Source organism: Vanellus vanellus (assembly GCF_965231255.1).
Source record: "Vanellus vanellus genome assembly, chromosome: 18".
NCBI lineage: Eukaryota > Metazoa > Chordata > Aves > Charadriiformes > Charadriidae > Vanellus > Vanellus vanellus.
In genome coordinates this window covers 10,862,084-10,887,012 of record NC_138923.1, presented here as the reverse complement: position 1 = coordinate 10,887,012, position 24,929 = coordinate 10,862,084, and positions in this window count along the sequence as shown.

Here is a 24,929-nt window from a genome sequence, read left to right as displayed (position 1 = left end):
GAGAAAAGTTTTACAGAGCTATGTACGGCCTCCCCGTTTTCTTCCTTTTGAACTGACAGGATTAGGGATTCAAAGAACTGCTTTAGGCATGGCCCCCTACATTGCAGCCATAAGGTGTCGTTCAGGTGGCTCCGGACAGGCTTCGTGTCTCCACTCTGCCAGTTCCCAGCACGGGGATTGATTTAGACGGGCAGCAGCTTACTCAGCTGCTGTGCCGAGGTGACAACATCCCGGCAGCCCCTTGCTCATCTTTGCTTGATTTAATGATTTGCTGGCCAGACTACAGAGAGCGTCTCAGCAATTCATACACCAGCGTGGCATGATTTGTTGGTTGCTGTTCCTCATCTGTAATTGCAGTGAGAAATTCTCATCAATCATTACAGCTTTCTAATATAATGTTTTGAGATACAGCATTGAAGGGGCCTCAACCTGGTGTATCTTTTTGAGCACATTCTAATCTTGCAAATCAAGTCCTGAAAGCTCTCCGAAAGAGATGCCTTAGAAAGGCTGAGAACTGTGCCCTGCGGGCACTCCCTGACCGAAGGGGCGTAACTGCTCCCTCCAGGAAAAGAAGGAGCATTCCTCCGCTTAGTGCAGGGGCAAGAAGAGGCTAAAAGTAAAATTTGCTAATCTTCATTGCTGTAGTCATCAACAGCAAACTCTCAAGTCACGGAATCAAAATATTGTTGTTGATGTTGCTGGTCTGATTAATTTGTTGGTATCAGAGGACGCTCCATTCACCCTCCTGCACCTCCCCATTACATACAGTCTTCCTCTGCCAGCTCTTCTTTAGTAACTTTGGTCTTTTCTGTATCTATTTATGTACACAGACATATGCGCACGGATACCAATGCATGTATAGATAACTGCATATACGACCTATGATGGCATTTCAACGGTAGAAAGTAACATTATAAACCAGTGTTATTCGCACAGCATATAATCATACTCCTCCATTACTTTTCTTACTATATTAAAGTATACATCACATCCAGCAAAGGACTTTCCTAAGGATGGAAGTGCTAACTTCGGTGGCTGTAATTCCTGTTTTCGTCTTAAATGACCCAGAACTATAGTTTGACAAGAAAATGACCTTTTCACAACCTCTATCTCTGAGCGATCTGATGCCCATTAGGAATGTTTCCTCACCTCTGCGAGGCGCACCTGAAAATCATCATCAGTGAGTCCTCAGTGGGACAACAGAATCCCTGTAAGTAAAGAGCAAGACTGAAAGGGGGTTCCTGGGTAGCTGCACTCTGTATCTCTCCAATCCTTATCGCCCTCATTATTGCCTCAGCCAAATTTTAAAACTTTTTTCCAACTGTACTGTTAGCATCACACCTTCCCCATAATGTCCATGTTTCAATCGCTCTCATTAATTTCCTGGAGTCCAATAGAACACAATCTTAACACAATTTATTGAGACGATTAAAATTCAGAAAACAAGCTTCTCTGTGCTCCATAAAGCACAGCAAATTTATTTGCTGCAGTCAGTAAAACTCTGCTGCCTAAAGCTGCGCAGTAACTCAGCAGAGCTTGAGCAGAAACTGCAGGACCCTTAAAGCTGCGCGTTTCAGGTAATCAATTAGAGCTGTGTTTGCACCCCAGGGGCCAGCCCCAGCCACACCACTGCTTCAACTGGCTTCTACACCTGTAGAGGCAGAAAAAAAGATTCAGAAAATAAAAGCTTAGCGATAGTTTGGGGAGTTTATGGTTAGTCTGTTGGGTTCAGGTGGTAGACACCACCTTGCTCTACCAAAGACTGGTTACCAGGAGCGGCTCGTTAGCCCTCAAAGTTCTGGTAGAGAAATCAAGGAAAACTGTAGCTTCTAAGGTTCACTATGGAAGAACCAACTAACACAAAATACACAATGGAGAAGCTTTGGCTTTTCAAATGAGCCAACGGGATGAAGCGACAGGAGCACGAGTCTACCCGTCTCCATGGCTGCTACAGGATGAAGCGATCGAGGTACCTGTGAGAGCTGCTGGGGAGCACCGCTGGCAAGCTTGGCATAGCTCTTAGATTGACTCTGCCTGGAATTCAGTGTTACTGGGATTCCGAGGTGGAAAATCCAAAAATGCAGTGCATGCTAGAAAATGTTTCTGTTTGAGCAATGGGCCAGCAGTGTCTTCTGCTACAAGTTCTTGAATGCAACTTCAGGAAAGTACATGAAGGTTGCACAGCTGGCATTTCTACCCATTCTACCAATAATTGTGACCAATTTTAAAGCTGTACATGTATATAATCTAGTACCTTATGTTTCCTTAACCAAAGACAAAATAGAATGGATTTTTCATCCACCAAATCACACCCCCCCCCCAGCTGGAATCATTACAAATCTGAAAAAGACTGCAAGCGTTTGGATACACCACACTCGAGCACTAATGCGTATATTTATTCAATAAAATCACTTTACTCAAAACAGATCACCAAAAAACCAGCTTGCATTTAGACTGCCTCAAAGAAGAGACGTCACACTAGAGATTTTTCCAGTTACTTGTAAAACAATCAGTTGTTTAAAGTTACCTGTCTTTGAGAGGTAATTATTAAGTGAATTCAGAATATAATAGGTCTGAATACCAATAAACTTGTATTATACACTGAGTAAGCACTACAGGCAGGTGATAAATTGCAAAAGTAATGCTCCATCAGAGTTTAACTTTCTGCTGCATCACCCTTTGCTGCTCCAGCATTGTACAAAATAGCCCCTGCTTTCATTTGTAATAAAACACAGAATTAATTACTCAAAATCAAAGAGGCCCTGAAAATGTGCCCAGACAGTGCACCACGCTGGCTTTTGGGTTTTTTTCCCCCCTTTTTTCACCTAGAAGGGAACCTCAAACCCATTGCTAGTTATTTCTCTAAAGTCAGCTGCACCACACGTAGTTTTCTTCCAGGTCTCTTCTAGTCCAACGTGGGTGTCCATGACCTGCAGACTACAGCAAACACTCTCCTCGTGATACTCCTATCAAAATACTTAAACTCGTGGCCAACAGCACTAGAGATTTCATTTCTCTGACTGGACTGTGTTAAAAAATAGTTCCGTTCTGGAGATTCAGTCAAGCCATGGAAGTATTTTAGACTGGGATCCAGATCTTCCAAATGTGTGGTGCTGGACTGGGCCTTCCCTCCAGGGACTTCCCGGCAACTCTGCTCCAGCTCAAACAAGAAGAATCCTAGGCTTGTTATTTTTAACAGCTGGAAATCTTTATTTCCCTACCCTACAGTAAGAAGGATTCCAGCTTCTCCCTGAATCTCATCTTTATAGAACATGCAAGTTTTTGCACAGAGGATAGCTGTGCATGTTTTTGTCTTGGCAGTTTTCCAGAAATTTGCTTTGAGACATAAAGAAATCCCACCAAGTTTCTAGGAAATTTTAGATCATGTCACATTTTTGTTACTTCCCCGACAAGCCGAGGCAGGGCTCTGACAGTTGGCTACCTGCATTCTCCCCCTCTTTCCAAACAACCCTGTCGTGAGCGGGACCAGGAACAAGCCACGAAACTTCTTCAGGATGTACAAACACAACTGACAAAGGTTCCACCGATTCATGACCAGAGTGTTTAAAACCTCCTGGGCAAAAGTCCAGCTCCTTTTGGCAGCACTGCATTCACCAAGGAAGAAAACATGGGAGAAAGAGGCAAATCCAATGAGCGCAAGAACCATTCAGCAGCCAAACAGCTGCATGCCGAGACCAGGACTTTCTCAGCAGAATTAATTTTCTCGCCTGGCCACGGGCAGCAGCAGCACTGCGCAGCCCTGGCCTTACGACAGGCCTGAGCACAAGGCTGAGAGCCTTGAGACCCTGTCTGCGCCTTTGACAAATAAGCTGTATGGCCATGGGCAACTCCATTCGTCTTGCTGACCTTTAGTTACCGCCTTGTCCGCTGAGAGAATAACTCTTTTTCCCTTTCTAGAGCGTCTTGCCAGCTGTGGATGAAAACAGTTATGCCAAGAGGAGGGTTTGGATGTTTTTTTCTAATTGTCAGAGACAGTCTGAAAGGTGCTTTATCTACCTACCAGTATTTTCCTGTAATACCTCACTACGTAAGAACATATTTGGGCTGCCGAGCTGTAAAGTCAGTTTTCCAGTTCTCTGAGTATGACAGATAATGAAGGCAGGATTTAGAGCGTGGGTTGAACATTCTCATGTGAGAAGGTTCCCATTGCAGAGGTAAAGTATCAGCTAAATTTTATAATCATGGAGTTAATTCTTTTGCTAGGAAAAGCAAAACCAAGATGAGGATCGGCTCCAAAGATTACGCAGTGTGTGGTCTTTGAATCTGAAGAGCTCTCCTCAGCTCTCACTCATGTTACATAAATTACTTTAACAAAGTTATATTCAGAATAATATTTATATATTTATAAAGCTAAGATCCACAGACCTTTTTGCAATCACCTGGGTACAATCACCTCATTCACAAGAACTAGCTATAAATTATGCTAATCAGCAAAACATTCAGAAGACGAAGAGGGGTTTATCGTGTAATTTTAAATGGATTCCCTATGAAGAAAAAAATGGGGAGATAGAAAATTACAGAATTTCAGTGAACATTTCTTTTAAAATCTAACCTACCTGTTGTTGCGTGTCAGTAATATAAAGGTTAAAGCACTATGATCAGGACATGTAAAACATGTAATTTTTATTGTGGGGCCCCTTTCATCTCACCCCAATGATTAAATATAATGCTGAAAGGCTTCACTGTACACAGATGTCATCTTAAGCACCAATCTTGACCACTCAGATGAAACCCAAATGAAGTGGCCATAATTTTGCTCTCAAGATGACAGCCCTATCTCTGATTCAGTCCCTCTCTCTATTACATTTCACCATTACTCTATCTTAAAAATAAACCTTTTGGCTTGTGTTTTTTATAATATAAAAAGTTAAACAACACAATGAGATATGGGTTTCACTTTATGTCCTTTGGGGGTAATTTAAAAAAAAAAATTAGCCTTATTACTACCACTAATGTCTACTTCAATAAGTGGCAAATTCCTGTGCATTATTCCTGTCAGACAGTACCTGCTGAGCACTCGGTACTCCGAGGAAGCAACAGGTAGTAGAAGTATAAAATACCATTATTTGTTAAGTTTGTGGTTCTTCCTATAACACCTGGTATGGAAAAGCAGAACATCTGACTAACTCTCATGACTGGTGTGTTACCCTGTTTTATAGAGAGTTGACAGATGTTGAACTTCAGAAAGCTGTCCAACAACATAGGACCTTCTTTGACCGCTGCTGGCACTACCCGGAGGCACTCCTGAGCAGCCAAAAGAAGTCAGGAGAGCACAGCAAGGGAGGTCGCTGGCTGTGAGGTGATTTCCCATATTTCAACTCAGGTTCTGTACTAAAATATAAAGGAAACACAAGAAAGGTAATATTCCACATGTTTTTAAACAAATCACAGGATTTGAGGGTGAAGTACAGGAAATCCCGTATTAGGTGTGACATCTGGCAACTTTTATTTACGGATGGATGATGAGAAGTAAAGAGGAGTAAATGACTTCTCTAAAGCCACAGAACAAACCACCGTACAGACAGGATTAGGCTGTAGGACATAGGGCGCCTCTTATCTACAGGACTGCTTTTCTCCATCTGTCCTTACACAGTCTTGCCTTTTCTAGAATCAAAGCCAGTGTACCACGGGCTTATAGAAATGCTGACCGACTATTTTACAGAGCAGTGCTCCTCCACCTTTTTTGCCCAGGTTTCCCTTTAATCAACTAAGATTTTTTCACTCTTCCCTGCGGTTCAGAGGGTGCTCTGCACTTTCTTTGCTGCTCATAGCACTTCCCCAGGCGTATCAGCAGGTGTATAACCAAGAACTACTGTAGGCTCTTCACCTGACTTTGTTCAGATGATGTCAAATTCAGATTCCATGAAATTAAAATGTTCCAGTCAGAGGTTGTAACACCAAGTGTCTGGGCTTTTGTGCAACTCAAACATTTTGCAGCCCACCCCTGATACCTGTAACACAGCCCTGAGGGCTTGCTTTCTGATTTCCATGAGGTTATTTGCACAGACATTACACAGTGATGACACTTGGCACACAAAACTCCATTACCAGGAGTGATGTGCTGTCTAAAATTAACTATGTATTTGTTTTCAGCTTCTATAGAACATGAGGAGTGATGCAGATGGTTGACAGCAGTGAGATTATAGTGATAGCTGTAAAATTTGATGACTGTTATCAAAAGCATCGTATGGCTTACGATAGCAAGTAGCAATTAAAAAAAACTAAAAAGAAAAAAGATTGCCAAGCTTACCCTGGACAGGACAGTTTGCAAAACAATTTTGCCATCACACTTCACAGATTACCCTTAGCAAAAGTAATTTTCAAGTCAATGTCATGATTTTAACATGAAGCACTGATGCCCACATAAAAAATAAACATCTCAAAGGAATATATCTTACAGCACTCCCTGTGCACTACGGAGTAGTAACAGGAAGGGGTTTAAAGCCAGTTTCATACTAAAGGATTTAATAAAATAAGATCACTACTTCAAACCTTAACAGATACTGGTTATCTGAAGCAATTACAGGAATAAATCTGTGAATGAAATAAAAGTGCTGCGTGCTAGCCTGAATCAACGACAAAGGGAGATTTAAATCTGGGGGTGGGAATTTTATCGCTCTGGAAAGCAAGGCAGTGGGCGACTGCATTTATCTGAGACAAATGATTCGCAACTTGCTCCAGTATCTCTGGTCTGACTTATTCTAGATGGATCACCGTTTCTCCATGGCTAGGAAAATGTTATACTGCATGTTGTTATATTGAGGGAGACATTTGACAGAGCAAGCTGAATCCACTAACTTTCTACCACTTTCAACCATAGGAAGACTTTGTTCCACCACTACAGATGAAATATTAATCTGACCTGTGAGAGAACGATATCCACAATCTTTTATCACAGACCTCCCTGTTCAAACTCTTTGCTTCTTTTGAGAATTTCCTTTGCTCTTTACCAAGCTGGCAAAGCTCTCGTAGTCCTATTTCCCGCTCCCTCTTCTGAATTGCCATGGCTGGAACTCCAGACTTTTCAAAGCTACAATGATTTATTGAAACCAGTTCTACTTCGTAAGAACTCTGGCAAGCAGAAGCTACACTAAACGCACCGAGCAATTCACAGAGCAAGATAAAATCTCCCAAGAAAATTTTCAAGCAGTAAAAGAAACAACTAGTGAAGGGCTGACAGTTTTCAATGCTCCCTGAAACTTGGGAAGATCAGAAACAGAAAAATTAGCATCTTTTATCTTAAGGTGCACGTCTATCTATTCGCTAGCTGAAAATCAGGGATTAAATCATTAGAAATGAGGGCAGAGGAAAGCACTGTTCCTTGGCTAGGCCTCCAGACGATATATCCAAAGCATCTGTAAGAGATGGACACTTAACCCTCAAACATTATAGAGTTTTCAAAATATCCATACGTTACATCTACTGGGATACAAGTTTTTTACAGTAGGAGGAAGTTAATTATAATCCAATGGGGAATATGTTTCTCTGTGTTGGTTTTTGATTTATTTTTAATCTCTAGCCTACACCAAAATATGTACATATATAATTAGCTTAGAATATTTAAGAATGTTTCTTGCTGTGGGATCCATTTGCAAGGACCATGATACTGAGCACTAAGATTGAACTGAAATTATTTACTGACAAAGCATCAATAGTTTCAAAAACATTTACACTGTAGAGGGTATGGAATTTGATACTTTACAAATTTCTATAACATTGGCAAGTTTATAACACATAACGTCTTCACCCTAAATTATGTCAAGTAAAATCATGTGCTGCACTTCTTCAAATATGACAAGACTTCGTACAGAAACTCTTTCCCTTTGAAGAAATCAGGGTACATTATTAGCTGAGATGATAATTTCTTAATTTAGTTAAAAAGCACTGTAATAAAAAAGACTAGAGAAAATGCAAGCATAAATTGCTGGCTCACCAAGGAACTTAATTTCTATGAATATTTACTTCACAGAGGACAGAACAATTCTGCTTCCTCTTGTTAGTGACCCCTTTCCCGGTCAGCCTGGAGAGCAAATTAAAGCGACTCATACTCCTTTCTTGTAATTCTACATGAAATAGTGACACGTTTCCAGACAGTTGATGTGACACTGGTTCCCTTCGTCAAGAGAAAGAATGTTCCAGGTTTTAAGATAACACAGGTTAGTACTGCATGTGAAAACCCAGACTAACAATGGACTTCATAGACGATGGCATGAGTTTGACCAATTTTGTTTTTCTTGACAGTGTTGTGTTTAGCAGTTTAGTCAGTGTCAAGGGTCAGTCAACACAGTAATTAATTCCTGCCAAGATAATGATTCCTGTTATCAAAGAGGAGGTTAACAAAATGCATGTAAACCAAGGATTTCAGAACCTGTTACGACAAATGATTCAGTACCTACAATGTGCACACACAAGAAGAGGGTTCGGGTCCTACAGGGAAGATTAAAGTCAAATGAAAACCAAAAGTAAGTCCATTGAACTTAACTGGCTTATTTCCCAAATATGCAGTGTATACATATCAGAATTCAAACACTGAAATCCTGCAATTTTACAACTACTTCTAAGCCTAGTGACTTTACACAGCTCTTCCTGAACAACATACACGGAGTGTCTTTTTTAAAGTACTGTCCCAGTCGATGTTTTATAGGGCAGTTATGCTCAAGACCGAATACGGAATAAAGCCCAGCACTCCTTTATTCCCCCTCCACTCTTTGCCTTTTGTATTTCGAACACAAGGAGGGAAGAGAACAAAACCTGAAAATCCAGCACAAAACATCTGTACAGTGGCTCTTCAGAGCGGTGTAACTGCTGAGACGGGCGTCAGCATTTATACCATGTGCCAGAGCCATTCTCAGCCGACTTCCCCAGCGGCAGCGCACCCAGCAACAGCAAAGGAAGGAGCTGGAATTGCACATGAGCTTTGGGTAGTCCTGATGCCCACACAGCTGAGGAGTGGTATTCATAGAGACAGTTTTGATCATTAGTGTTTACAGCATCCCAGACTGGTGGGGGTGGGAAGGGCCCTCTGGAGCTCCCCCATCCCACCCCCCGCCAGAGCAGGGGCACCTCCGGCAGTGGCACAGGACATGTCCAGGCGGGTTTGGAATGGCTCCAGAGGGGGAGACTCCCCCCCTCTCTGGGCAGCTGTGCCAGTGCTCTGCCGCCCCCACAGGAGAGAAGCCCCTCCTCAGGTTGAGATGGAACGTCCTATGGTCATTTGTGTCCGTTACCTCTTGAACTTTATTTATCCTTTTTGTTATATTTGAGGTTAATATCTTGGAGCAGTTACTGGGCAGACGGGACTGCAATGAAATAAAGGACACAGAGGCCTTGATTCTCCTCCCGCTTGCACTAACACGGGGTGTCAGTGAGGGCAGATGCAATGAGAGCTGGATGAGAGCTGGACAGGAATCTGATCAGCTGTCCACAAAATGCTGGAGGGGAGCTGAAAAAAATTCTCCATTTTGCTTTTAGATGCAGCAAATGCCTGAGATCAAGAAGTCAGACAGCAATCTCAAAAGACCCATAAGAAACCAAGACGAGCTTATCCACAACTTTAGTACATATTTCTATATGGAAAATTTTGAGGCAGCATAAGAGAAATCACTGCCTTCTTTATCCATGACAATTTACCAATAGTCATAAAAAGCCCACCTAAGCAAAATGACATCTTTTCCAAAGGGGCTGCCTTGTATTTACAGCTTGTGTCCATACTTCCGCAGGAATGTCTTGGCTTCTTGGGTTCATGCCTATTTAGGATGCAGAACTGTTAAGGTGCCTATTTGCAGATAAGTTGCAGCGTGGAAACCCCGCATATGAACAAGAAATCTGAGGCAAGTATAGCCTTAACATAATGGAATTGAACTTGAATTAAAAGCTGCCACTGAAAGCCAGAACAATAGTGACTGGGACAGTGGCATCAGAAGAGCAGCTCTACAGACAGGAGTAAATGGCCAAAAAGCCAAGCACATTTGTGCTATTGTGGCTAAGGAGGAGGGAGGGTTAATGATGGCAAAGTAGACCAGGATGAGGTACCAGAAAAGCCTGGAAAGAGGCAGATGGCCAAGAAAAGGTGGCAGGTACCTAGATGTCAAAACTTCTAGGTCTTTGTGTCGAACAAAAGCCTTTCTGACATTCTGGACCACAAATACTAAAATATATTACTGGAGAACAGAACTTGCCTCTAATGTCAGTTGTCTTCCCATCCCTAACATACATAAACGGAAAACGCAGAGTGACACAACCTGTCCGATTCTTTCTTGGACTGTTATGGTATTTACAGAACACTCAAAACAAGTTTATTTTTCCTACCCTGAATTTAATTTAGACTTGAAATATGAGGGGAGAAGGTGTTTCATGTTAAATTGTAAATGTCTTTAAAAAAGTGAATGACCTATTTGGACCAGTGACTTCTTACAAATAAGGAAAAACCTGTTGTCACAAAGCTCGAGACTTTTGTGTTAGATAGTCCCTTAAGGAAACTGCTTCAGTCCTGAACGCTGGTAGCTCTTTCAAAGCCCGGTGGTTGGTTACCCTTGCAGCTTGAAAACCTGAAGGCGTTTGCTCTTAACACTGCAGGAGATCTTCACCTTTTTAGCATGACAGTGGGACAAACAGGCCAACAAGCTGTTAACCTGTTCTTTCTTCTTGAATCTTTTCATTCCACCCATAAAAAGGTATTTTTCACTGCCCTGAAAATCTGGCTGTTGGAACATCCTCTTGTTCCACATTTTCCCTGGCCACAATGTTATTTAGCCTCTTGAGAGGAAAGTTAGTGTCACCTTCTGATACAGGCAGTTCTTCTGACCGGGGGTAGGAGGTGGTGGTGGGGAGCTTTGCTTTTAGAGATAAAGCCATGTGGATAAAATTATAAGAAAATTGAGGAAGCCATACGTACTAAGATATGAATCTTTCTGTAAGAATTTCTTTTTTAAGACTAGACTTGTTCTCTCTTACCCCCCCCGAATTCACCCACACAAACTGTATTAAAAGCACAGGCTTGCATATATTATCACTGTTCTCCATTTCCTTTTAATCCTATTAATTATTATCACCATTTCTCCAATTAATACTATCAGGAAATTCTTCTGTGAAAATCTATAAACTACAGACATAGCCAGAAGCCATTTCATATACTGCAGTTTGACAAACATACTGTCCTAATCTAAACCACATCCTCTTGTTCCAGTGAAAGGTATTAGGTACATTTAAAACAATGCCCTCTTCAAACACTTCTCCTTCTCAAGACGCCTATTTTCAAACGTTGACTTTATTCCAGAGATTCCGTTCTACCTGTCCATAAACTATTTGATCTTAGTTCTCTTAGACATGTGACCGCGGAATGAAGTTAAGTACAAGACTCATTTCAACTGACAATATTCTTTGCCTTCAGTTCTGTGTTACTTAATTAAAAATTACAAACTCAAAACAAGGGAGGTTCTTGTCCTGCCTTGAAGCTGCTGAGGTCAGGATCAGAAGCTAAGGATGCTGTATGGGGCCTCAGCAAGAAAGACTGGAAATACACATTTTGGAATATTATGGTAGGCCGTCCCTTTTAGATTTCCTTATTATTTAGTATATAGGTATATACGTCTGGTACAGTGGATATTGTACACTTAATATCTACAAATATTTATTATTTGAAATATTAAGGAATCTCACCCTTAAATAGGACTTTTAAAATGTAACAGCTTTATATTCTACGGTGCACTTTAGGTTTAACCTGTGGCCTTTGTCGAAGTGCCCATGGCTCTTCCAGCTTCACCCTCAGCCTGCTGAAGCACACGACACAAAGTTATTGCAGCAGTTTTCCAAGTGACAGTCCCCAGTAATGAGAAGCCCAGAAGGAAGAGCCCTGAAACCTAAACTAATCCTTATAAAGAAGGTGTAAATCTTCAGTTCATGGCTGAGGAGATCACTGATGTAGTTTTGTGGTTATTCTTCTACAGTTACTCTTGGCACAACACCCACACAGCGTTTAGAGTTTAGATTTCAGCCTTCCACTTCTCACAAGGCCAACCACAGAAACGGCAGCCAGGCAAGTACAGGCGGCCAGCAGGTAGCACTGTACAGGGTTTGGAATTAATTTTCAGCCTACAGTACAATGCAATGTGTGCCTATGCAAATTACCAAGAAAACCAGACAAAAATATTCCAGTTTTGACCAAGTGTGATTTAAATGTAGCACTTAACTATTTTAAAGCATTAACTCTAAGGAATTAAATGCTAAACTAATAAATTCAAAGAAATATCGCCATTGTCTGACATTCTTTTAGCAGTACAAAACATTATTTTCTTTCCCGGTAGTAGGAGTAGCATTGCTTTAGACACTATAAAAGTCAAAGAGTAAGACATTGTAATTTTGTAAAGAAATACGATCTAAAAAGACAAGTTTGGAGGAAAAAGGCACAAAAAGATGAAATTAGCTGAATTTTCTTTGGGAAATAATTTATGCTATAGAAAATCTGATTTTCATCATTCAAAAGCCCTTCACATAATTGCCATACAGCTCTGGCTACATTTTTTCAAGACTAAATTCCCAAGACTGAAGGAAAGAAAAGCTGTTCATTTTCAGTCCCTGCTCCAGTCACCACATACTGTTCCCAGCAGAAGAGGTCAGGGAGCCTGGGTCAGGGGAACTAAAGACAAGGTAGTTAGCCCAGTCTCCTGTGGGAAGAGAGCAGATGTGGGCTTAAATACCTTGAGAGAAAGACGGGCTTCCAAAATTTCCATGAGGAAATTCAAAATCAAACCTACTTTTGCTGATTTTCACTTCCACAGCTGCTCTGCAAAATGGTTTCACATAGTCTGAAACAGAAACCAGGAATTCTCTGGTCGACTGTGCTTGCCACTAGACTGCCCCAGTTTCTTCAAAGTCCTTCTCTCTCCATTAATCCCTCTCTTCTGTTTAAAACACTGGCTTCTATGCTTCATCAGACCTAAATGGAGGCAATATGGTCGTTTTTGATCTTGATTTTGTTGTCTTATCTTTTTATTATCTCGATTTTTTAAATTTTGATAGTCTACTGGCAAGCACCAGAAGCAATGACATCATAGCAGGAGGCGGCATCTATTCAGAGGAGCTCCAAGCCAGCAAACATACTCCCAAGAACACAAAAATAGTTCCTATTACATCTTACTCCTTGGCAAAGGACTATTAGATTATATAAAAGGCAATAGAAATAGCTAGTGCAGATACATGCAAAGTATTTAATGTTAACGGTAGTGCCTCATCACTCTGCTTCACGTCTGCAAACTGCAAACCTATATTCTAGGTAGGTCAGATTTGCTTTAAGCTGAAGTTCACTAAAAATGTACTCATTTAGACTCCAGGCACCAGGGATGGCAGAGGGAGCCACGTTCTTTGTGAATGAAGTGAGACAGAACTGCCAGAGAAAGTCTGGCAACTAAGTCAGGCAAGAGAGGAGGTGGAAGAGAAATCTATGTGGAATCTTGAAATTGGGCTGTAAATGCACAATAGTGTCGTTGCATGGTCAGAGTTGCCACTTTAACAAGAAAGTATACTCTTTCCTGTAGTGAAAATGGCAATTCTTCATCTTCAAGGAAACAAATACCCTGGGCTGCTGAAAAATACCACCACTGAGATTTCCCAAATTCATATAGACAAGTCAGCAAAATGACAAATGTCCTCCAGCATTTTATTTTTTTTTTTTCTGAGGGAGCAGGGAGTGAAGAAGAGAAGAGTGAAGAAAGGGAAATGGGCAAGGAGGAAGACGGTGGAGCAAGAGGAATGGCTGAAGAGCTAGCTAGGAACACAGAAGATCCATTGCAACTACAACACAAGGATAAAAGCTTCCTATGCGTAACCCTGGGCAAGCCACTGTGAATTCAGCTCCCCTTTATAAGAACAGGGTAATAGCAACACATTTAAGACAGCATGAAGATATCTGGATTGGAAAGTGAAAAACATTGCAGTACGGACGATCATACTAGCATATTAGCAATGGGCAGGCAAACAAAAAGTGCTTCACAGCTACACAGGATCACATTAAAAGGAAATATTAACCACTATTAAGTTGTGGAGAGCTTTGCTGAGGGATCTACCAGTAACCCTCTACAGAAGGGTTGTGTGTTAAGTTCCTAAACAATAAACTCTACCCGTGCAAAAATACATATCACAGTTAGAGCACCAAACTAAGTAACTACTGTGTTTGATGAAGGGGGAGTATAAAAAGCCTGCCCACTCTGAGCAAAAACTAACCAACTTCTACAATCAGCTGACGTTTGATTTGAGCGTGCATATGTACATACCACTGAATTAAATGCCTCTGATTCCACTGTGCCATATATTATCAGTTATTGCTGATACTCAGTCACTACTGCCAACAGCTAAAAAACCTTCTGCTATGTCTGGAATGGAAATGGTCTTCACCTCTGGAGTTCGAAGGTCAGAATTTTATTCCTCTTGCTACTTCATTATAATCATGATGTCTGGCCCAATGACAGATTAAAAAAGGGCACCTGGGAAATCTACGATTGACAATATAATCCCACCAAAAAAGACCTAAGTGAGCATTTATTATTCTTATCAGCAGCAATGAATGAGAACTAGTTTTTCTGTCCCCAGAAATGTGATGATTACTGGAAAACCCCATTTGTACTGGTACACGCATGACCTTTCAAGGTTTTTTAATGTACATAAAACAAGAGACACACACTTGGCTTGCACCAGGCACAGTGAGATTTAATCCATATATCCTATATCCTGAGCAAGCACAGTGACCGCCAGCCCATGGACTGTACTGGTGTTGCAACTCTGCATGATTCGGGCATTCCTTCTTTGGCTTGCAACAATTTTCCTCATTCAGGCTTCAGCAAAGTGAGGGGTTTTTTTCTCATTAAAGAAGTCGCTTTTGATGATCTGGCATTTTGCCACAAAGATGACTAAGTGAAAAGATGTCTAATTGTTAATCCTTTTTTTTTTTTTTAGTGAAACTGCAGACAGCAACAGCTCTTTTTCTGTATTACAAAAAAAATAGCGCAAAATGCCTGAGTGTAAGAAAGCATACTAGATGTAAGATCTTTTCTTGTTTATTTAAAATTGATTCAATATGAAGAGTTTAGGTTAGCTCAAGTATCGGTTACATAAATCCACTGTTGCCTTATTTACAGGTACTAAACATTTCTCTTAGAATACATATAAGTACATGCAACTTACACATTTACTATACAGTTACAATTAACATACCAACACAAAAGAGAAAGCTAAAAAACAGGTATTTGTCAAAAATAAATTACAGTGAAGCCTTCAGCAAACAAAGTCTTAGAAGTATGCTTTGCAGATTTCTCCTTGGAACAGACAACAGTAAATTGAATAATTTGACTCACTGGAAGGAAGGCTAAGGTTTTGTAAAACATCAATATTTCCTGCCCTGCCTTAGCTAACTTTGCCTTGTGTAGGTAGAAGTGTCTGATTGAAATGTAACCTTCAGGAAAAAAAAAAATACAAAAACCAAACTAGGTTTAAAACAGTAACATCAAAAGTTAAGTATGTGCTAAAAGTAATGGGAGAGAGTGGTGGCTATCAATCGTGTTGGTGTCAGGCCTCTTGTTTTGAGCTTAAAGGAATGGCTACAGTTTTCTCTCTAGTGACTGCGTCTACGCCAGCAGGTCATTAGTGAGCAGGATTTAATGGGCTCACAAACTACATCTTGTCTTCTTGAAGTGGAATGCACCATTTGACTGCAAATCCGGACTGCTGAAAAATAGCTGTGTTTCGTCTGAGATAACAGTCTGAAAAAGAGATTCCATAATCAGGAAAACAAGAGTTGAGTGAGACTTCTCTTCATAAAGATGCAACCCGAAAAATATATGCTGTCTTGAATTACAATTACACTTACACTGCAGAAAGTTTGTATTAAGACAATTTCTATACAAAAGAGCAAAAGACAATCATTGTTCCAACTCTGCTCATTTCTTCAGACTCATTAAAGAAATTCTGAGACAAAACAGTCTTTGATCTCAGGCACTGCTACAAGGCAACTCTACCTTTCAAATGAGACATTCCTAACAAAACAAAACCTTTATGCAAGTAAAAAGTCAGTCCCTGAAATTCAGAAGTCCTTAACTGCTTACCTTTTTACGAGCAGGTCAAATTCTTGGAAGTAGTTTCTCAAAGCAACTCAGACATTCCATGTTAACTGTTGTGCTGCAATAAACAGCCGCAAAACTTGCTGATTTATTTCTCCATTCGGTGTGCATGCTGAACCCCAGAAGAAATCCCATGTAGGAAAAATAATAAAGGGAAAACAACCCCCAAACCCACAGGAGGAGAAGCACCTCAGCCCTTGAGCATAGAGCAAAAAAGTTCAACAGGGAAACAGAAAGGATATCCAGCCACAACTAAAAGTTTGGATAAGAACCAGGAAAAGCAAGCTTGCTCCCCTTGCCCGTAGTCCCAGCTAAAGGTGCCTCTCCAAGCAAAATTCACTGAGACTCCCAGCTCCTCGGAGCAGATGGTATTCACACATTATTCCCGAACAGCAGCATTCCCCAGTCCAATCAGGAGGCAGCACTCAAAAGCCAAGCGCTTCCCAGACTCTGTTACAGTTTTCAATAGCTATAGCACAAGATGAATGACTCAGAAAATGAATAAGCAGGGAAAATAAAACACGCCTCTCTCCTAGTCAGAGGCACAGGCAGTCAGTTCAGCAGCCCTGAGTGTACAAAGCATTGGTTTCAAGTTGAATGCACCTGCTTTTTTTTCCCTAAGTCCTAAATGCTGATTACATTTTCCGTATCTTTAATTTGTGCGATCAACAACTTCATCTTGGGTTAGAAGTCACAATAAGAATTAAATCTTTGCTTTTTTTTTCTTAAGTCTTAAAAAACAACAAACGTTTGTCATAGTCAAAAAAAGGATGAACTGTACGTGTGCTCTTGCAGACAAAAAATTTCCAGGTAACTCAGTGAAACTCCTCATGCCACCTCTTGCTGAATACATATATAAATATTTCTAAGATTAAGGCCTAACTTTACAGATCCTGTTGCAAACGATACAGAAAGAAGAAAGGTTGATTTCAAAACCGTCTCTCCTAAACAGATTAATATGTCCTCTGGTTTTGTCTAAAGTTTACCAGGAAACTTGAAATTACAATAAAACAAATACATCTAAGAAGCAAATTAATTACTAACAACTACCGACTTTCAGGCGAAGCACAACCGTTCCCCCAAAGCAGGCCAGACAGAACCAGTAAACCACTTCCAACCGCTTTGCTTTGCTTATAGACCACTGCAAGCGTCTCATCCAGAGAGCACTTTGAAATACAGCTCCTCAGCTCGATGCCTGGCTTCTCCTGACAGCTACAGCCGCGGAGTAAAGGACGATCTGCTCAACAAAGCAAGTTACCCGGGGAAAGAGAGTTGCAGGGCACCAGCAGGTTTCTCCCTGGAATACAGTAGCGCGCTCATGAGCTTTCCAAAACATACTGAAATTCTCTTTAGTTTTATAACAGAAAAAGCTGCAAGGAGGTAACCCTGTGGTTAATGTTCCTACCCCAGCTCTCACTGCAGTCTACATACAATGTTTTTAATGCTGCCACTCAGAAATTAACCCTGGGTTAGCTGAAAACACACTGCAGTCAGACAAGTGGAATCAGTTAAATCAGTAAAACTATTTGGGGTGAGAAGCATTCTCTGAGGTCCCCCTGGACATTTTCAGATCTTTGTCTGTGGCTGTAAATTGATCCTTTGCATTCCTGTCTGACACATGAACTGTGAAAAACTCTTCAGGGATATTCTCTCTGCCATGAGTAATGCTCTAACAGCATTTCTGCAAAACAGAAGACCAGTTGCAGAGACAATAAAATATCGTGAACTCTGTTCTAACTTTTACTATTATTCTTTTTTTTTTTTTTTCCTTTATTCTGGAACAAATAACAGAACTCTATTAGCATCTTACCTTCCTGCTTCCAAAACACCAAGCATCAGGATTTCTCCAGCTTGGATTAATGTCAGGACTTGCATTCGGAGGCATCAATTTGCTACACAAGCCATGCCGTGCCCACCCAACGGTTAAGCAAACAAACTCACACATACAGCTACAGGACAAAGAACAATGGCTTCTGTTATTACATCTGCCACAGCTGCCTACCAACTTCCCAACTACACCTAGAGAAGTATTTAAAGGTGTAAAACAAAACTAGAAGCATATCTAGATGCGGTAAGAAAATAAACGTTTCTTGAAACGTCGTTCTGGCAAACATTTTCTGATCGCTGCATTACGCTCTACAGCAGCCAAAATCATTGACTCCTGAGTCACTCAGCAAGGCATCTGGTGGGCCTCTGAGCCCGCATCAGCAGTAGCAACTCTTTGCAATTAATTCTTTCACATGTGCTAGTTCCTTGGAGATGCTCAGAGGGGAAACACATCTATTTATTACCATAATGCTCGAACTGACATGGTAAACACATGTATGCGCTGAGGAACCTCCTAGGCAAACATCCTAATCAGGCACAAGAATGAATATTACAGTGAAGTGGCTAAAGGTAAGCAGCTATTTATTCTTTACATCCCTCGTGTACAGGACATTTGTTAGATGTAAAGCATCAGGAGTTGCCAATCTTTCTGGGCATCACCGGAAGAGGAGGCTGCTGTCCAACATCTTATTTGTTACATGTATGGGATCACAACAACCCACAATTAAAGGTCTCAGAAAAATCCACTTGATCGACCCTTTGTCAAAACGTTGGTCTCAGCTCTCGAAAAGGACTCACAATTTCTCCTGTGGCTTCTCCAGTTTCTGTTATCAACTACCAGAACTTGATGAATTTAAAAGCTTCTGACCTATAAATACCTTGATACATCAGATGTATGCTTTTAATTCTTCATCATCGCTCCTACCAGAAGAAAGAACAGATTAACAGTACACTCTTCCATTCCGTTTAATGATACAGCAGTCACCTCTCCAATAGCAGGCTGTTGCTGTTGAAAGTTCAGAGACGGACTTGTAGCAGTGCTGTATTTTAGAGACAGAACCGGGAGGTTTCCCCACAATGCTGTGCTTAGAAGTTGCTCGCTTTTAGAAGCAAAATAAAGGAAGCCTTGAACATGCTTAACTATGAAAAGACCCTTTTCTTACCAAAGAATGAAGACACTACTTTGACTGTTTCCAGTACCTCCAAGTCTGGATGCTTACAGTCTATTCATCTAATGTTCCTTCACGATTTCATACAGATGGTTCTCCCTTACTGTGTGTCATAATCTGTTGGGGTACTGGTTTATTGATTGGCTTTACCCTCTTCTACACATCTCAGTAGGGAGAGAAAGGAAGAGAGTGCATGCAACGGTTGTTCATAATTCAATTACAAACTTGGAAATCGCAGCATGCATTCTACAAATCATTACATGGTAATCTTCTTAACCCTTGGCTTCATATTCCCCTGGAGCTTTCTGCCTTTTTGATACTGTTGGACAACTTATTAAAGTTTTGTTGGATCTTTCCGTTTCACCCCTTAGTCTAAACTGTAATGAAGTTACCAGATAGTGCTTCTATCTATTTTTAAATCTTTGTAGCCAAAAAGTTTGGGTGATAAGAGAAACCCAATTACACTTGCCCACCTACTTTAAACTCTGTGACGCTTGCTCTGCTTGCCACATGGACACTGACACTTCAGTCAGATTATTTACGATCCTTTTCAAACAATGATCACTACACATACCTGGATCATTTCTTTGGAGTGAGTCCAATACTGACCATATACCTTGTAGGAACCTCAGAAAATAATGTGGAACAGTGGCCTAAAGTTACTTGCTGGGTGAATCTGTCACTATTTCAGATGTTCACCAATAAATAAGGCCCTCAGGTAGGATATTTCATTTGATTTTGTCACCAGTATTTCTTATGTGCAGATACCTCACTTTGGTTTTGCCCACCAAGATTTAGAACTTCTTTCCCAGAAAAATTTATTAGCCGGTTCAGACTTACCTTTCAGTACAACACATCTTTCCTATGAATTATAGCTGGTACCTGAACACAGTGTAGGCAAAATGAAGAAAACTACAGCAAAATATAAAGAAAAGGGCTGCCACCCAAAATATGCCTACCACTTTTAAGCACAATTCATCAGGACTTCAGTCTGTATTTATCTTCTCTAGGTATCACACTGCCATTTGTCTTTTTCGTTTTGACTTTTCCAACCATCAAGCACATGTTTCTTCACCTCCCTTTTGTCAGAAGCCGTAAGACAGACATGCTGTAGGAACTATTACAAAGCAGAAGAGAATGAAGCATGCCTGTCTGAACACTCTCTGGTCCTCTGCTAACTCAGCCCTGAAAGCTGACATTCACTAAGACAAAGTATGATTCTTAAAAACCGCTCAAAAGAGATACCTCGCTTCTCTAATGGAATATCATGAATTAACACACTTTGTTAAATAAACTGGTTACTCACAGATGTCTAAGGTAAATACTTCTAGTAATAATATACATTTTGTTTCTTTAATGTATTTAAACCAAAGAGTTCTTTGCAACAATATAAATGTTGGCTGAGGTAAGCAGTGACAAATAATTTTTTAAGGATCTCTGCCACAGGTCACAGTACAGCGCCGTTTAATCACCTAATTATAGTTTAATATGTTTAATTGCCAACCCAGTCGTTACTATTTTTCTTTAGTCCTGTAGACAATAATGGGAGATTAACTTTTAAAAACTACTCCCACCAGAACTCCTTACTTTCTAACATTCACTCTCTATATAAACCAAGTTTCCAGACTTAACAGGGCAGGACGGTACCATGGATAAGAAATGCAAAGTGCAGCTATGTCTTTGTACAGTTTTTGCAAGACGGCTGCTCCTAGACAAAACTCCTCCTTTTCTCTCGCATAAGGAGAGAGATCAGTGCTCTGCCTTTCCAAGGAAGCTGCTTGCAATTTGTGCGACCCTACCGAAAAAACCCCAATATGCAGTGACCCACACCCATTAGAAAGACAGCAAAAATGAATAATTTAATGTTGCACAAAAATGTATAGTGTGCCATATTAAGATTGCATTCTAATTCTTTTCTACTGGTTCTCTGTATTACTTCATATCTTCTCCAGACCTCTTATTTTCTCTACTTTTAATGTGTTTATGACTGACAATTGTATCAAACAACCTAATTTGACTATTTAAAAGATAATAAAAACTAAAAAACATTTACTATGACTTTATCCTGTATAAACTTCAAGAAAACTAGTCTTTTCTTCAATACTCTCCTCTTTCCAAGTCTCATATACTTTTTTGGTACACTGCATCTAAATCAAACCTTGCTTACCAGTCTAATCACACTGCATCTTTATTTTCTCTCTTTACTTTCTCAGATACAAATGCTCAGTAATATTAACTTTGTTTGCTCGGACAGAATGCCAAAATGGCAATACCTTTAAGAAATACTTAACATTTAATTTCCAGGCAACGTACAATATTAAACCACAAAACATATCTCTATTAAAATAGATTTCTGACCAAATTTCCACACACTTGGGGAATTCAGATCAGGGGAAGATTTGTTCCAGAGCAAGTTAACTTAATTAGAATTGTAAAATGTAAATAACTTACTCTTATACTTTAAAATACTCGGTTGTTGGTAGATGAGGGGGAGTTTACTTTTCAAAACATAACTGCATAGCATCTTCAGTACTACTTCTATTTAGAAGGCAGGGGCTTCAGAGTACTGCACTGAAAATTAGTGTTGTCGTCCTATTTTCTTTCTTTTTCTCATTACTAGATGCCTGAAACGTAGTTCTGAAGAAAAGCCAAATCAGCTCCTCTATTATCTGCCTCTGCCTCACCGTTCAGCAGCAGAATTTCCTCTTGCATGGGGAATTCCTGGTTCACAGCCTTTTCTGTGGAAGTTTCAAAAAGATGCTTCAAAAAATTTGGCTATTTTTCATCTTATTTTGAATCTAATCTTTATTCTCTCTGAGATCATCATATCATCTTTAAAGGAAGATCATATAAGCTTAGAATACAAATATATTGTCCACACAGTGAAAATAAATTTCAAGCCCAGGAAAGTAAAGAGCCTGGAATGCTGATAAGACTTTGGCTCCGTCTGCTGTGATACTGGATGAGGTGCTCCAGACTACATCATCTGCAAATCCAGCTCAGTAGAAACATTCACGGTCTTTTCCTGTTCTAAGGCAGACCTACCCTTTCTTTCCAAATAAAACACCTCAGTCTTCACCTGCAGCAGCCATCATTTGTTGGTCTTGGATTCTCACACAACTCTGCTAACAAACTTCATATCTGATCTACAAAAAAATCTGTTTTCCCAGTCCTTGCTTCTGTTTTCCTCTCTAAGTGCAATTTTTAACAGACATCAAGGTGTCACTGAGGCTAGAATTTCATTACTGCCCTAGAACATTACTTGAAGAATCTAAATTGCCAACAGCAGACCAAGTTCAAGCCTGGCTGGCATCCATGTAATCCGCCTGGTTGAATGTATATGTCAGAAACTGTGTTATTAAAGCTCAAAGGTTTAATTTCATTTCTTTGTGGTACAAAATCTGCATGTGTGACGTGCACTTATTGTGTAGGGAATATGATTCCATGACTACGATGACAACCAGTAGTTGGGATTTGGTCTACAAGGTTGTTCAAAAGGTCCACTAAAGATACTGTGCCCTTAAAAGATTAACAACTAATTCACAAAGAAATACTGTCAGGACACACAAGAGAATAAACTCAGAGGTGGTACCAGTGTTCACTATAGCTATATAGGCTGTGATCTAAACAATTAGAAGACACAATAAATACAAAATTCATAGATATTTTGTATGCAAGAGTTTGTACACAAATACAACATCTTATAAATCTTTACCGGCTCATAAAAAGCTGCTGAGTTGTCTTTTATTCTTGTAGCTGCAAGTGGCTATAGCACAAAAGAGAAATCTGTAGCTCTGACATGTTATCCCTCTGAAATGGGTAATTTAGGGTTATGGTTTTAGAATCAGCACATTCTTCAGCACTTTTCTTCCAAGAACTTTTTTTTTTGAGAAAAGAATCAAGTAAAACCACGCCAGTATATTAAAAAGAACGCATCGAAAAGTCAGCACTCTGAGCCATCATAAAATGACAATAACCTTTCTTCATATTCCTGCATTTCAGAGAATGGAAAGAAAATATTGGAGGGGGGGGGGGGGTATGTGAGCCTTTATCCCAGGCACACATGCAGAGAAGTTAACAGAACTTCCATCTTCTTTCACAAACGTCAAAATGGATAGCAACCTATCCAGCTTGTGTTCAAAGCAGTGCAGGCACTACAGCTCAATGAAGGATCATAGAGAAGAAGTCCAATAACCATCGCACCCACGGGTTATGATTTTATTCCAGGGTTTATTCCATCAAGGCAACTAACACAGCTTAAAGCTCATTTCAGTCCTCCAACTAAAAGAGTGGTCCTTCTCTGTTCCAGTTACAAGCAACAATAAATCTGTGAGGTATCTCCATGAAAAGCTGGCAACCTAATTTGGTTAGGCAAAAAAAACAACTGTGCTGAGAAATGAGACGCAGCTTCTCAGTCTTGAATATTGCACTAACGCCCTTCTAGCTGATTTCATACATCTCTCTAAGCAAATGAAAGGGCTGCAGAAGGCAAAAAGAGCAACTTTAAAGTATATTATTCCCCCATATTCTTCAGAACAGCTTTTACTATCATTAGTGACCTATTGATTGGGCTGGCAATAAGCAACTAAGAATGAACGGACACTGAATGTTAAGGTAGATGGTTAACCAATATAGACTATCAGGTAGATCAAAAATTGAATACCAGTTTTCATTCTGCTAGCAGAAAAGAGAATTTCATTTGACATTCTTGAATGTAAAAAGGCACTTGTACAGTAAACACAGAAGTTTCAAGTTATGGTCACTTCCCAAGGCATTAATATTTGCCACATGAGCAACACAGTAAGATAAACACAACAGTTATCAGTGTGTTCATAGCAGTTCACTACCTGTTTGATAATAAAAGGGACAAAGGGGCTGCTTCAAGAATGACAGCTACAAGAAAACACTCTCAAAGAAAATCTTTCTTAACAGCACTCTGCTGGCATAGTTTTGAGAACTTTCTATTTGCTGAACTCACGAAAAATAAGGTATGGCAGATCATAATAACAGGTTAATCCCTCAGTCCTATGTATTGCTCCTTCAGCTCCAGCAGCATAACACTTAAGCAATTAACCTTCTGATCAAGAAATGGTGCAACCCATTTGTTTTACAATGGGATAGCTTAAACCAAAGTAATTAAAAAAACTCTAAAAGGAAGATGGGGGTTTACACAGTTACAAAGGGGAACCAGTGAAGGTTCTCCTAGGAGACTTGCTACCGTGAGTGCTTATTTATCTCTCATTTCCTAGTTTATGAACATTCCCAGTGTTGCCTACTTATTCATATATTTTGTAGGAAAACATGTTTCTACACAATGTGACAGAATATACTTTACATGTCTGTAAGGAAAAGAATGAGAAACCTGTATATCGTAAAATATGCATTCTAAATTTAGTAAGCCATTTTAAGATATTTGTGAAACCAAAGGTAAACTTGTATTTCCCACAGAATGAAGAAACTCTCTCTGTGACTTCTAAAGTCCAGATTTTAATGTTGGGACAGGCAAAAATACTTGCCCATGTGTTTGTTAACATCAGCCTAAAATATGCACGCGCTTCTCTGGTAATCCTAAAACTTCCTGCTGTAAAGAAGAAAACAAGATTTAATTCTATGTCCCAGTGGTCTAAAAGGAGGTATAAGACATGAGAGGTAGATGCTGTTCTTCTACAGAGAAATTAATATAACTACATATGAAATAGAATAGAAAACTGAAATAAAAAGTGATCCTCCCCTCTGGATTTTTTCATGTAAATATTATCATTTGAAACAACACTGAAATCTGTCCTTGATTATTTTATACAATTCA